The sequence below is a fragment of the Condylura cristata genome, unplaced genomic scaffold (assembly GCF_000260355.1).
Source record: "Condylura cristata isolate star-nosed mole 26May11 unplaced genomic scaffold, ConCri1.0 scaffold00033, whole genome shotgun sequence".
NCBI classification, from domain to species: domain Eukaryota; kingdom Metazoa; phylum Chordata; class Mammalia; order Eulipotyphla; family Talpidae; genus Condylura; species Condylura cristata.
In genome coordinates, this window is record NW_004567134.1 from 5,438,558 (window position 1) to 5,454,751 (window position 16,194).

At 37.2% G+C, this 16,194-nt stretch overlaps 1 protein-coding gene across 1 annotated transcript in view; it reads left to right on the forward strand.

Moving 5' to 3' along the window:
* ZNF385D (zinc finger protein 385D) overlaps positions 1–16,194 on the forward strand; it is a 672,940-nt gene that overhangs the window by 180,566 nt on the left and 476,180 nt on the right. The window lies entirely within an intron of this gene.

Here is a 16,194-nt window from a genome sequence, read left to right on the forward strand (position 1 = left end):
CCTATATTCCAGACAATTTTTTAATTTTTTCATTGAAACAGAAGTTGTTCAGAAGTATTGCTGAGATTACACACTTTTGATTACTTAGGTTTCTTTTTGTGGTTAATTTTTAGCTTATAATGTCGTGATCTGAGAAGATGCCTGATATAATTTCTATTTTCATGTTTCTCTGGGACATGTTTTGTGTCACAATATATGATCTATTCTTGAGATTATTTCAGGATCACTTAAGAATATTTATTCATTTCTTTGGGAATAAAGAGCACTATACATGTCTGCTAAGTCCATTTGGGGCAACACTCCATTTAAAGCCTTTATTTCTTTTTTAATTTTCTGTTTGGATCATCTACCTTTTATGTCAGTGGTGTGTTGAGATCTCCAGTGAAAGCTGTATTTTTGGTCAGTACTCCCTTTAAGGTCTGTTCATCATTGCTGTATATAACTAAGTGCCCCGGTGTTAAATGCATAAATATTGCATTTTCTTGAATATTTTTTTTCCTTGATTAGTATATAGTGTCCATTTGTTTTGGTCACCTTACCTTATTGTGGATAGAAGTCTAGTTTATCCAATATGGGAATAATGACTCTGATTTTCCTCTCTATATTACTGGTTTGTAGCTCTCTGCAATGACTTGCATTGTGTTTATTTTTGTCTTTTGGTTTAAAATGGCTTTCTTATAAGCAAAGTAGAGATGGTGGAAACTGTTTAACACAACTGTCATTCTATGCCGTTTAATCTCTGTGTTCAGGTCATTTACATTTAGGATGATTATAGTCTCTTTATTTATCAGTCATTCATTTTTTTTTATTGTTCTTTCTCTCATTTGTTTCTTTCTGCTCTTTCATTTGGATGACTTTCCCTAGTGATTCTCTCAATATCTTCATTTCTTTTTTCTGAATGCCTGTCTTCTAGATTTTTGGTTAGTGGTTTTTTACAGGAAGTATACCTAATTGACTATGTCTAACAATATCCTTTATGAGCTGGTATCAACTCTTTGACATTAAATTATCAAGATTCTGTCCATTTCTGCTCCCTATTAATGTTTTGGTGTTGACTTATTTCTATTTATTCTTCTGAGTTTGTATTCCTGTTGTCATTTTACTTAGTGTGTTAAGTTTAATTTTTCTTGTAGTGCTCCTTTCAGACTTTCTTGTAGGGCAGCTCTGGTGGTGATAAAAGCCCTTGGCAGGCCCTCCCTGGTGGCGCAGTGGGTTAAAGCACAACACTGAGAAGCCAAAGCCACTTCCGCATGAGTTCAATTCCCGCCTGCCCCGGAGGAGACCACATGGCGTGGCAGACCTCTCCTGACCCGCCCGCTGCTCCCCTCGGCAGTGTACTTCGTCAATCTGCCTGTTCTGCTCCCCACTCTGTCTCTGGTGAAGTCTCTCGCCGCCCCTGCACCTCTGGCCTGTACCCCAGTCTGTATGCATAAATAAATAAATCTTAAAAAAAAAAAAAAAAGCCCTTGGCTTCTTGTTGTTTGAGAAAACCTTTATTTTATCTTCATCTGTGAATGATAATTTTGCAGGATAGACTAGTCTTGGTGAGCAGCTCCTGAGTTTAAGAATTGTAAGCACCTCATTCTTCTCTCTTCTCTCCTGTAGTGTGACTGCGGTAAAGTCTGATGTAAGTCTAATTTGGATGCCTTTGTGAGTAATATGCTTTTCCCTGGTTTCCTATGGTATTTTTTAATATTTGATTTTTATTAATTTAAACATTATGTGTCTTGTGGTTTACTTTGCATTTAGAAATTTGGCTGTACTGTGTCCCGGATATCCTTTATTCTTTATATTTGGGAAAATTCTCATCTATTATTTCCTTGAATAGAACTTCTGCTCCTTCTCCCCTCACCTTCTGGGATATGAGTTATCCTTATGTTTTCTCTTCTAATTTAGTTTGATGTTTCTCACAGTTTCCTCATATTTCCTATGTTTTATATCTCCATCTTTTTCAAATTAGGTGATTTAGACATTTGAGTCATCTATTTCTGAATTTCTTCTACCAGTTTAACTCTATTTAAAGTTCTTTCTAAATTTAACTTAATGTCACTCAGAGTCTCATTTTGTGTTCTTTTCACATTTTCAATCTTTTTGGTAATGAACTCTGTTTCTGGATCTCCTTTCTAATACCTTGTGCCTGCCTGTAACTGACCTGATAATTCACACAGCACTTTTAGTATTGTTGCTTTAAAAATATTTGTTATATCCTCAGAATATCCTCAGTTTTTGAATCCTTTATATATGACCCAGAACTTTTGTTCTTCTCTTTCTTGCTTCCTAGGCATTTGTGTATTTTGTTTGGGTGCTATGGATTTAGTTTTGTTTCTCTTACTAGTTTACCTTGCCATGAAGTGGGGGCAGGCAGGGAGTGTAGGCTTAAATACTCTGTTTCACTTCTGTTGAAGGGTAGGTTTGTCCCTTTTGCTTCATCTACTCTCTTTCCACCTCACGCTCCATTTGGTGTATCAGTTGTCCTGCTTTCCCATCCTGCCTCCCTGCTAATCGTTCTGCCTGGGATCATAATCTGTGCAGTGGGAGTCTCCTGATAGGTGTGGACAGATTTGGCTCACAGAAATCACAGTCCGAGACTCCTTTGGGCCTTACAATTGAGGGGTGCCTGAGCAGGGCATGTGCCCTGATGTCCAACTCTGGGTGATTGGCAATGGCTACCACCCAGCTACTGCTTCTCTGCCTAGGAGAGACCGGACTTGCAAGTCCTGTTCACCTGTTTCATACATTCCGGGGGATGGTGAGTTCTTCCTCACCTTTCTTTTCCTTTACTATTGGGTTCTAAATCAAACCCTGCCTGATCCACCTGAAGACTTCAATCTCTTACTTACGCAAGGGGTGTGGGAGTAGAACTTTCATTTCCCATGCCATGGAACTCCCAGTGTTCCAGGCTGAGCCCACGATCACAACTGACTGCACTTCCTTCCTGAAAAATCCCTTCATGAAATTAGTTGAGCCCCAGGGTACCACGGGAGGCCATGGATTCCTGGGCCTGGCTCATTCCACTGGCTGGGGTATTTAATTTCCCAAACCTACCCTTCACTTCTTCCTCTCCTTCCCTGTAGCAAGCCACCAACCTTAGTGCAAGTCCTTCATGGAAAAGTTCTTTTGAATCTGTTGGGGGAACTTCTGAATCTTCCTTTGGGCAAATACTATATTTTTCAATCTGTTTTTAGGGGCAAAGTTGTTCTTAACCTTTCTATTCTTCCATGATATATGAGTCATCTTCCTAAGGAGACAAATTATTAAATACAAATGCTAGATGCCCTGAGATTGTCTTCAGATTCGATTTGAGAAACATAGAGGTAGACTTAAGAATTCAGGTTTGTCAAAATTGACAAATTGATAATATCACCTCTAGAATATTGATGGGTAGCCTAGGGATCGTGAGAAGTTTGTGAGGCACATTCTTAACTCTCACCACATTATTTTCATTCCTACTTTGTTTAAACACTTACTGAAAAATTACTATGTTCCAGGCAAATGGGAGGCACTGGCCAGCCACTAGTCCTGTAGATGACATTTACCCTGAAGAAACTCAGAATTTATCAGGAGAGACAAACATATGTTTTGAAAAATTACCTCAACACAAGCAATAAATCCTTTCACAAGTACCATAGAACTTTAATGGTAAATGTGCTCTATGCAAACATAGGAAAGCTGATATTTTCTTTTATCTTCTAAGGAAACCCTGGATTTAAAAAGCTATTTCCATCTTCATCTATCTCTTTTTCTCTTCCAGTTTTCCTGTTTTCAGTGAATAATTTTTTCATTTCTACCCATAATACATTTGTTCAAATGATATCAAAGTACTTGCTAATTTTCCTACTGTGTTTTTCATACCCCTGAGCCAGCCTCCTCTGACATTTAGAATAAATTATGACGGAAAATATTGTACATTGTTCTTCACTAATATGGAGATATGGAATTGAGTTTGTATAACTGTAAAGCACTGGCACTCTAGACAAAATGGAGGAATTCTGATTCCAACTCTTACTACGTGAGCAGGTTTTGAAGTCATTTTTTTATGTTTTGGTTTCTTCACTTTTCAAAGAGAAATAATTTTAAAAATCCTACATTCACATAGTCTCTTGAATATAGCATTATATTATGAATGGATTGATATTATGAATGGAAAGCACTTCACATCATTTCTGGCAAGTATCAAGTGAATCACTAAATACTGGCCTCCATTAAAATTACTATTAGTTCTCAGTGACAAAATGGACAAAATGGGGAGAAAAGTGAGGCTATTTAGAGGCTTTGCTCTCAGTCCATGGGGAAATTTAATTTCTAATGCAGAACTTGCTATAGGTGATTTTTTAAAAAAGATTTATTTACTTATGTATACAGAACTGGGGTACAGGACAGAGGTGCAGGTACAGTGAGAGGATTCACCAGAGTGAGTGGGAAGCAGACAGACAGATAGATGAAGGACACTGCTGAGGGGAGCAGTGGGCAGGTCAGGAGAGGTCTGCCGTGCCATGTGGGTCACCTCTGGGGTCATGGATCGAACTTGCACTGCAGTGGCTGTGGCCAGCTTGCAGTGCTGCATCCTAACCTGTTGCGCCACCAGGGAGGGCGATGATGTTTTATTTAATACTAGGGATATACTTTCCCATGGAAGCACTTTTTAATTTTTATTCTACTAAGGAAAAAAAAAATATGGTACAATGGAAGCAGGATACTAAACCCCATAAAACTTGATCTATAAGGAAGCCCAGTTTGCCTACTAACTCATTCAGTTTTTTGGAGTAAATCACTTTGCCTCTCTTGGGTTTAGCACACTAATTTGTAGAGTGAATTCCATATGATTTAAAATGTCATCAAATGATTTAAAATGTGTCTTTGGATTCATTCTAATATTTCCAGAAAGTGTGCAGTTGTTTTTTTTTCTTTCTTTCTTTATTTCATACTGTTCTGGGCCCACAAATGTATGGGCACAAAATACTTGCTGACTTGATACTATTTTTGCTAGAGAATCTTTTCTGTGATTTGTAGCTGAGCTAATACTTTGAAAAACTTATATGCCCCGATGGTGTTTTAGAAACTATCATTGGCAAAATTAAATGTGTCAGTTTCTATTTTGGTGTCTCCAATCTTAGCACAGTATAAATAGAAATTACAGGGAAGTGGTTTAGTAAGGGTGTAATAACGTGCTATTTTCAGTCACTCAGATTAATGCTTACACCCACTTCAGCTGCTTGTCCCCCATATTACAGTAGACATGGTGCTTCCCGTCCCCTCTTTAAGGGCTGAGCACACCTAATTAGTGAGCTAACATTGCTTGTTTTACTTCTTTGCCACCATCTTATATATGCCCTGTGGTATCTGGATATTTCTACATACTTGATTTGTAGGTGTCATTCTTCCCAGAAAAATTGAGTCAACTTGAATGTTACTTCCTTTAGGAGTTGTTGTAGATAGACATTTTGGCCATGACAGAAGTTGCTTATTTTATGCCCATAACACATCCAAAATACTTTGAAATCTATTTTCTGCCCTGTTCGGAGGAAGTCCTACTTCAGTTGTGTTTTGTGGGTCTTCCCCCAGCATATACCATCACACACAGAGACACATATGATCACACCCAGGTATTGCCCTAACCTACTGCAGTTTAGAATATTCTGGAAAAGTCCTCTGGTTTTCAGTGTCCGTTGGTCAATAGTGGTGGGCTCTTTGTCCAAGCTCACATGTGCTTCTAGAAGAGGTAAACTCTACTACCTCTATATTTCTATGGGAAATTATTGTGATTCCTCAAAGACTCAAGATACTGACATTCTAGTAGTGTTTTTATGAAACTGAGTTTCTTGGTAATCACAGTCCTTCTTATCCTGTCACAGGGACATTGTATAATATATTTCAAGTCTACTAGTTTCTTTTTCTACTTCCTCTATTTAGGTAATTTCCATATTCAGTGTAATTTCCCAAACTGGCCCTATAAAACCACAATACTAGTCTCTCTTTCCTGGGAGATAGAAGTGGAGATTCAAGCAAATTCTATTTCTCTCATTTCACATTTTATCACAATGAAAAGCCAGGTAGCTCTTTCAGTGTTCTGACTAGAAATCCTCTTTGCTAGATTTGCGCTCATGGAATAGTTCCTACAGTGTTAACTTTATGGTCAATTTCTGACCTTTTTTTTTTTTTAAGATTTATTTATTTATGTATACAGAAATAGGGTGCAGGTTAGAGGTGTGGAGGGTGAGAGGATTCACCAGAGACAGAGTGGGGAGCAGAACAGACAGACTGATGAAGTACACTCCTGAGGGGAGCAGCGGGTGGGTCAGAAGAAGTCTGCAGCACCACAAGGGTCACCTCCCTGGCTGGTAATTGAACTCGTGCTGCAGTGGCTGCTATTGCTTCATAGTTCTGTGCTTCAACCTGTTGTGCTTCAACCTGTTGTGCCCCAATTTATGGCCTTTTCTTATGCCCTTCCCAGCAGCCTTCTCACTCGCTCTTTCCAAGAACCTTAGAGCTTCAGCCTGCTGACCCAATCCCAAACCCAAGGCTGTATGTTCCAGTTTTTATGGCTGTGCCCTACTCCTAGATACCAAAATTATTACAAATATCTGTTACTCTATAATAAACCACCTCAAAATGTGGAATTTCTCATTTGGACTAATACAAAGATATCTCAATGAAATATTTCATGTGATTTTATGAAATGAAAATAACTGTTCACTTTGCCAATATATCTGCAACTCATTTGGGCTCACATTTAGGTTTTCATGTACTGTACTCAGGAAAAGTCAGATACCTATTACCTAGTCTCATGATGGAGCATGCTGGAAAGCGAGGTCACTCAAATGGTATGAGGGGATCTTTGATGCTTGCTCTCCCTTCCTTTCATGATTCTGATTTTTTAAGGTAACGTAAAATCCTCGTGAGCAAACTCTTACTTTAGTATGAACTACAGAATTCTATTTTGGGCATCCATTTCTGGGTAACGTGATAGCGAGAGTAGAAGATTATATATCAAAGCTGCATTTTTAGATGAATGAACTTCATGCAGAACAACATTCAGCGTTCCATACCGAGTCAGATGGTAGATCAATAGTTTTTGAGTCTTGACCTAGAGAAATTGGATACACTGTCCTGAATGAAACTGGGTACAGAGTGCTTGAGAACCTTCTCAAAGGCAAGATCAGAACACAGGGCATCTGGTGAAAGAGAAGGGAAACTGTGGCACAGTACAAAATTGAACAAACCAGACCTGAAGAAGCAGAAGACACAAAAATGGTAACTCAATTTATCATTATTGTTTACAATGAGGAAGGAGCTTATCTGACTCAGTGTTCCAAAGCTCCTTCCAATTATCAAGAGGTGCTAAAACCATAGCCTACAGAGAGCAAAATGAGAAGGAGGTTATTTGGTGCCCTGTTGTGTGTTCAGATTTTGTCTTCTTTCCTTCTGTCATAATCTCTTGGGCCAGAGGGGCAACTTTGGATTTTCTGTTCTCCTCTCTTACCCCAAGATATCTCCACTGTACCTAAATTTCTGTTCTCCTCTCTTACCCCAAGATATCTCCACTGTACCTAAATAGTCTTATGGCCTAGCATGGTCAGCAGCAAGCACCTCTACCTTTATGGGGGGAAATCTTTGATTTTTGTTTTCCCTTTCTTGCCTGCTTCTGATTTATTAGGGTAATTTGTATAATCCTCTTGTTTTAAACAAAGTCCTGCTTTAGAAATATCTATAGAATTCTATTTTGGGTATCAGAAGCTGATTGCTAATATTCTTTCTCTTCATTCCTGCTTTCCCAGTCAAATAGGTGCTGCAGGCAGAATAGCAGGAATGTTGATAAAAGGATATTTAACATTGTTTGTAATTATCATCCCTCGTCACAGACTTTTGGATAATGACATGTACATTCAGCCATTTTTTTTCAAAAAGTAGTCTCACGGTTCTATTTTCTTATTCTCATTATTAATAAGTTTCATTAGAAATAAATTATTTCTGACTTATATATTCTATCACATAGTATTAGGTTTGGCTTCAAGTGATAAGGCCCAAAATGAAAATAACTTTTATGAATTTGAAATTTATTTCTGGCTCAGGAAAAAGTAGGCAGGTCTGAGATGGTGTAATGATGGAGAAATCACCAGAGAATCAGGTTCCTTCTCTCTTGTTGAAGCATCATGCTCAATAACTAATTTCTACTTCAAAGTCTAAGAAAACTCCCTAGCTTAAGGCATCTTCCTTCCTCTCCTGGAAATTGTATATCTCATTTTCACTAACCTCCTTTAGGACTTAGTTACCTAATATACCTATTTGCAAGGGACACTGGGCAATGTAAGCCTCATTGTTTTTTTCTGGATATCATGTATCTAACAAAAACAAAAACAAAAACAAACAAAAAACAAAGAGCTCAGAGCATATGGATTTTAGTAGACAATTGGCATTCTCTATCTCATACATATTCTGCAGATGACACCAAAGTGAGACAATTGTATGTTGCTTCATTTTCCTACCTTGCTTGAAGTGCATGACTTACAATTTTCAGAGATAAATTGTGATATTCAAATAATGTGTTCAGTGAGGACCTCCCAGCCTCTCATTCTGATGATTTATGTCCTCTAATCAGAAAATTTCCACCTCCGTAGTTCCAAACCATTTATTTTGGTTGTTAGATTAAAAAATTTCAAAGGAAACAAACAATCAAACACAAACATGTAACTGCCAATGAAAACTGAAAAGATCTTTCTGAGGACAACAGCTACCTCTTACAGTGGGTGCTGGCTCTCTGAGGGACAGGAAGCAAACTTGCCTGTCTTCTAGAACCGAGAAGGATGTTTTTGATGCTGCATTCTTTCTACTAAATGGTATTAGCATTAATTCACTTCAGCAATCTCACCCTATTCAAGTTTCAAGCAAATCTCTTACTGAATTCTTACATTCAGAAATATGGGAAAGACTAAGAAGCTTTCCTCTCTAAATATTATTTTGTACTCAGTAAATGGTTCCATTTCAATATATTTTAGTCATAGCATTTATTTATGAGATTATTAAGACACATTGTTGCAGGGAAACCTTCTTAGTTATAGGATCAGTTCATTTTTTTTGTATTTTTAATGTTTTTCTTGTATCAGTTCCTTTCATTTTAATGGTGAAGTGGTGTGTACACTCCTGCCGCTAAAATGTGTCATTAGTAACCTTTGGGAAGCGTGTCCATTGTGCTTACTTCTATGTACACAGATGTTTTACATACCTTGGTCAGTTTTGATTCATTCTCTCCCTCCCACATCTTCCTCCTAAATTCTGATTATTCTAAAGATAAGAACTTCAGCTTTTTATAAATTAAAATAACCGTATTTTTTTTTTTTATAACTAGCTTGTGTTCCAATTTTTAGGTACAAGGCTCTACATATTTAGCTTTATGGAACTCATCTTTGTCTATCTATCCATATTATTCTGAAACCATATCCTATATAGAAAAGTCATTTCCTAAATCCGTCTTCAAATTTATGATATTTTCACCTGCAATCTGCCACTATTTATGATACAGGTTCTTGACAGCCATGCTGAGAAGTAGCTTGAAAACACACTGATTGTTCCCCCCGTCACTATTAGAGGTTTCTGATTTGAAGATAATGTCACTGAGGTGGCCAGGTATTATTGCTTTTGTTGCTGAACTTTCTTGCCTTGGTAATTATTTAGGCTTCCACAATTTTCATAAAAGTGCTGTGAAATCCTCTCATCTGTGAACTTGGAGACAAAACATCTCAATAGCATATCCTTAGCCACTCATCTCTTGTCAGGAAGAAAAATAATGAAAATATAAGACTGACACACACATGTACTCGGTGCTCTGCAGAGTTGTATTATTTCCTCATTTTTCAGCCAGCTCACTGACATCTGTTGTGATCACCAGCTGATGACTGCTTGTGTCTTATCACAACATTATGTGATCATTCAGGCTTTCTGTCAACATTTCCTCTCAAAATATGGAAACAAGGCCCTGGGAACACCTCCTATGACTTAAGAATCATGTTATCAATATATTATAGTGAGGTTTACCTTTTCGATAGAGCTCTTTTTAGACATTCTGAACCTTACCTTACAGCAGGACACTTCAAATAATGGATCTAGGAAATTCCCCCATAATTGTATAATTTATGAAAAGGAATCCAGGAAAGCTATAATGGTGTTACTAAAGCAAGGGACTACTTAAGATAACTCTTCTGCTTTGAAATCTAATATAAACATGTGATCTCATTTGGCCACCTTTATTATTTTTCTTTTGTCATAGACTTTCCATTTGTCATTCTTTCCATGCAGATACCCACAATTAAGTTTAGGTATTAGAGTGGATTTACAGAACAGTTTCTGTCAAAAGGGGTTTCACTTGGGAAATGAGTAAGAGTAACTTATCACTTAATGATGCATCCATTAAGTTAAACATCCCTGTTCTTGAGACACAGAGATTTCCATTAATTAAGATCATGCTTGGAATGATTTCCACTCTCTTTGATTCTACTGCTGTTGATAGAAACAACTCCTAAGGCAGAGATGGTGGTGGTGAGAATGGCACTTTGAAGTCTCTATTGAGAAGAATTACTGTAAGAAGGATCATCACATGCTAACCTGGGCAGTAGCAAATGCATATCTGTCTGATTAGTCCCATTGAGGGAAGTGTTAAATAGGAGGTGCCCTCATGTTGAAGTGCAAGACCTTACCCAAGAGGGCCTTTACTAACACTAAAGGCAGAACATTGACAGGGGACAGGAACCTTCCTATTCAGATCTCACTGACCTGGACAAAATCACTCTCAGCATAGATAATGTTCTAAATTGACTGTATCAACATTGCATAATTTCAATTTTTCTCTGTAGAGTCTGGGATTGTTTGAAATTATTTCTCTTCTTATAACAAATATATTCTTTTGGGGACAGAAGAAATAGGTAACGAAGGCAAATTTAAGTAAAATTCTTTATGGTGGTAAAATCCATTCCATGCAAATTTATACTTTCTGAGAAACATACAATAATGAAGTAAAGAAACAGAATACGTTTTAAAAATTGGAAATGAGACATGAAAGAAAAATGTCATTGGACTTGTCTCCGAATGGTGATTTTAATTAATAATTGGGAAGGTAAAGATAATTGGACGTCTAGAGTTTTGATTTGTTTCCAGAGGGTTTATTTGAGGGTATTCTCAGCTTCACCAAGTCTTTTTGTCTTTGCCTTGAAGGAAGCTGCTTTTTGTAACTGAGAAGCTTTCTAGTTCAAAGAGATTTGAAATGCTGGGAGCTAGAAGTCTAAACTTTTGAGTAGAATGGAAGTGTCTAAAAAGCACCAGAGGCAAGCGAGGGGAGCCCTTTCTTCTCTGTGTCTGTGACGTTTAACTTGCCCTGTGTCTTCCAGGGAACTTCAATTTAGAATCAAACAACAGAGCCTCAGGTAAGAATAGAAACTGCAGGACACCAGCAACATCTAGACTTGTCCTTTTCTGCTAGTTTCTTATTCCCTCTTTTCCATTCCATTGCTTCTCCAATTTTATGTTTTCTTCTTATCTGATGTCTTGTATCCTACTTTCCCCTTTTATTTCTCCCTCTTTCCTTACTTCTTTCTTTTCCCTCTCACCTTGCCTTCTTCCTCTCTATTCTTCTATTCCTCCCTTTCCTTTCCCTCCCTCCCTTCCTATCTTTTTTCCTCCCTCCCCTTAGATCTAGTTTCCATTAGTTGATTTATTTTGTTCAATCTTGCTTGCTTCCTATATTAGGTTATTGTAGAATTAAAGATCATTTTTCTTTAAAAATAATTCTTCAATGATAATTATAAAAGAAAGCTCAGTAATTATAATAATCTATATGCCAGCTATTGTTCTAGTAGGTTTTGTTCTTGAGTTCTAGTGATGACAATTGTCCTTTAGAGATCAATTCTGCTTCAAGGAACAGTAGTTTCTTAATATGACCAACATTTCACACTTTTTATTTTTCAAAATACCAGTAACTCCTAAGGAGTATAGAATATATAGTCATAGTAGTGTTGGCACATGACTTTTACCCTAGTTTACTTAAGGATTTCTGCCTTTCTCATATTTTCCTTCCAGAGGGTGACTGCAGATACTATCTATGATGCTCACTTGGAATAAAACAATCTAACTTGAAGCCTCATGATCCACATTTTTCAATGCTCGAATGTTAAAGTTAGCTTTAAATACCACTGTGATCTAAGATACTTCTATTCCTTGTGACTGGAAGCATTTTTTCGAGGTTGTACATTTGCTATCACATATGTAGTGTCCTTAAGAATTTATTCACTGTCATATTTCAGTTCCCTTTGTGTAAAAGCTTAATCAGAGTAGACCAGTTGTATATAGATTAAATAATTTAGTATAATGATTTAACCTTGCACAAAAATGAGAAGTTGAGAGAACAGTAGATCCAAAAAGAATTACAGAAAAAAATATTAGCTAGACAGAGTGTACATGAATAGCAATGGACCTGTAAGAAGGCACACACATACTTAGATACACAAATAATTTGGATATTCTAATGAATGTATTAATAATTAGTAGGCCTCAAGAGGGAGGGGAAGGGAAAAGGAGGAAGGGAAAAATTAGAGAGGAGAGGGAATGAGAGAGAAGAGAGACAGAGAGAGAGAAGGAAGAGAGAAAGGAGGAGGAGGAGAAACAAGGAAATAGGGAAATATTCAGCTCACTAATTATTACACATGATACTTTACGTGTATCTCTTCAAGACATAGTGTCTTGAAGTTTAATGCCTGTGAGGGAACAAACATTGAAGTGTTGTTAAATCTGTTTAGCTGGAACTAAAAAGCTGCAGAATACCCATTGCTATGAAGATAGTGTCATAAGGTACAACAAAGAATTGATTGGGGCCCTAGTATTTAGAAGCAAAGCAGCTATGTTTAAATTAATGAAACAGCTATATATACGAGAGGGGAATTATAAGAAAATTGGACTTTGTGAAGCTTACTGCATTTTAATTTTATTTAATTTCAAGTGATTTCTCTTTCAGTTTTATTAGCCACAGATAACCAGTGGCTCCAAAAACAGACAAAATGTCATAGATATCTTTGCATCTTTCGCTAGTCTACAAAATTGCTTCTTTCACTGAAGTGTTTTGAAGTTCTGGCAGAAAGGTATCCTTTCCCATGTTTGCATCATCATATAATACATTAAGTTTGGAAAATTGAAGTGCACCCTCTCTGAGGTTAACTTTTTAGTGTTAGGAATCATTAGAGAAAAAAAAATAGGAAATGCACTTCTGTTTTGGTATCATCAAAAGAAGATTTCTAAGGCTTTTCTGAAGCTGTTGCCAACTCAGAAGCTGTGTCACACAAATCTATAGTGACTTCATTATCTGCTACCTGTTATTGCCTGTTGAACTAAAACAAACTGTTGTATTATGTGACCTATAAAATGGTATTAGGCATTTTATTACTTGCTTGCTGTCAACGTGAACATACGACAGTTATTAAAGATTACTCTGAGAAGATTCAGAGTACTACAAATGTTATTTTACAGACCTGACAGGTTGCCCTTAATGTCTCCCGTCATAAAAGGAAAAACAAAAAAACTAGATAAATCTGAAGGCAGTGATGTAAACTCAACAGGCAGTGTGATGGATAAAACACTGACGTGAACAATTTTCTTTTCTATATTCTGTTTTCCTAATGCCTGTGCCATTACTTTAACGACTTCTAACGGATGCAAATTGGAAAGCAAGAACATTAAGAGAGTAATTCCGTTGAGAAAAAGAATGCTTCTTTATAGTCACATTGTGTGTCTGAGTGTGAACTAGATTGTCATAATCCATCGCTGAGTTTATAGATGTTGCAAAGTAGGGGAACCGAACAGGAATGAAGTTCTGCTTATGCCAGACCTCGCTGATTTTGACCCAGCGAGAGCCAATAGGTAAAACTTAGCAACCTGGGATATGTTTCTAAAAAAACGTGTCCTCAATTTCCACTTAATTTGACTTGCCCTGTTCCTAGAACAGGCGCATTTCAGGCCATGAAAACCAGCGAGGAAATATCTTGTAAAAGTGAACAGGAACAGGCACATACACTTAGCGCCCCTTTCCTGACTCCAATTTCCTCAATGGTTAGTGCAACAACAAAGCTGCCCTGGTCTTATGGCGCCCCCTTGTGCCCAGAGAGGTAACTGTCTCCCTAGCTACCTCTTTTTTTTTTCCCCACTGGAAAGAGTATATCATTCCTGTCCATTTCTATCACCTTTGGTCTTCAAAACTAAGCCTGTTGTCTCATAACAATCTTATGTTTTCCTCTGTCTGAAATATCTTTTAACTCTTAAACAATTTGTTGAGTGGGCTGGACATGATATGCTACAGAAAAAAATTTATATTTCCATTACATCTTCAGTTATTCTCTGTGGAGTTCTGGTTCCCTGTTCTCTGAAGACATCTCTGGAAGGTAGAATAGCTCTCCTGTCACTTTAAATGATTGTATTTTTTTTTAAATCCTCATTTTCAGGAATAAACAACCTCTAGGTGACCCTAGAGATTTCAATTTCAAAATTGAGCCTAAATACTTCCCAAATTACTCTTCTATTTCCCTTAAATTGGTCTCTGCATTTGTTCTGTGTATGCCATTTCTCTGTGAGCTTCTACAGAACCAACACAGGGAGACCAGAGATTAGAAGATAAAGGAAAAAAAAAAAAACAAAAACATCTGTTAAAACTGTACAATTTCTGGTCTCAGGTGTTTTCAGTCGTGGTCGACATTTTTGTGCTGGTTCACTTCTCACATCTGGTTTCTGTTCTTTGAAAACTCTGTTCCCCGCACCTCCCCCCCCCCCCCCCCACCTACCCTTGCTCTATGCCTGCCCACACCCAATTATCTAACTGGAACAATGCATGCTCTAACTCACCACTGGTCAGTTCTCACTCTCATTCCTTTCATTCAACACTGATTTTTTACCAGTCCAAGAAAACAGGCAGCTCAGGTTAAGGTCCCAGCCAGCTGACTCACAGCCAGACGGAGTTAATGAACACTCACCTGGCATCAGGGGCATATGCTCACTGCTGCCTCACCAACACAGGAGTGCACGCCATGCACTCTTGACTGGCTCCTTCCTCTACTATTGTGGAATGTTCCACTGCCTCCTGCCTTCAGAATTTGGGGGAAAAACAGACACCAATATTTACATCAAGCTGTGAGACTACCTTCCCAAGCACTCTCTTTCTGGATATCTGAGTTCTGGTGTGGGTGTAACGGTTTCTGGGTTTCTACAGTTTTGCAGGCAATTATCTAGCTGAAAAGCTGAATATTCATCCTGTCCTCTGAAAGGTCTTCAGTCTATTAGTGCTTCTCCAGGCATACCCCTCACTGTTATATAAAGACAGCCAGGAAAAGGCAGAACAATTTCCTCTTTGAGTTTAAGTCTAAGTCGGCAATTCATTACGTAAATGAGGAACATAATTTCCTCTTGTGTATATGTATTTCCATTTATGTTAACTCTTATTTAATGTGTGTATTACTTATATTTATATTATACTTGTGTGTATTGAATAAAGGTAGGATAAAGGCCCAGAATAGTCACTTAGGAAATCTTGTCACAGGGCTTATCTAGAGTATGGAGGAGCTTATATCTGTTGCTCTCATATTTGAAGGCTTCAAAAATACTGCTGAGACATGGGCATGCCTCATCACAAAGAATTATATTATTATATTATATTCCTGTGTTTTAAGATGACCTGGTCACCAACCCATTCATTATACATCTTATTATTTTTATTAAAAATTGTAGTTTAAAAAAATAAACTACAGTTTTATGTAAAATATTTTATTAAAATTTTATTGGAGCAGCATTTAAAAATATTACATATATTTCCAGTATATAACATTGTAATTTGACATCTGTATCTGATATTTTATAATCTCCACCAGAAGTTTAATTTCCATCTACCATCACACATTTAAATTCCTTTACCCAATATACCCACCTCACTTTTCCCTGTGGTAACACTATTTTGTTTTTATAATTACATTATTTAACTGTCTTTATAAATCTTTCTTTACTGTCTGGAAGAAACTAACATCCCTCCCATGAATTAACTGCTTGTAACTATAACCAGATTCAAACTGAGATTTTTTAGCTCTTCTCAGAAACTTTCCTCATGTCTGACTGGTTACTTTCCTGTTTTCTTATATGCTATGACATCTGTTCATAATTACAGTACCTTGCACCATTTGG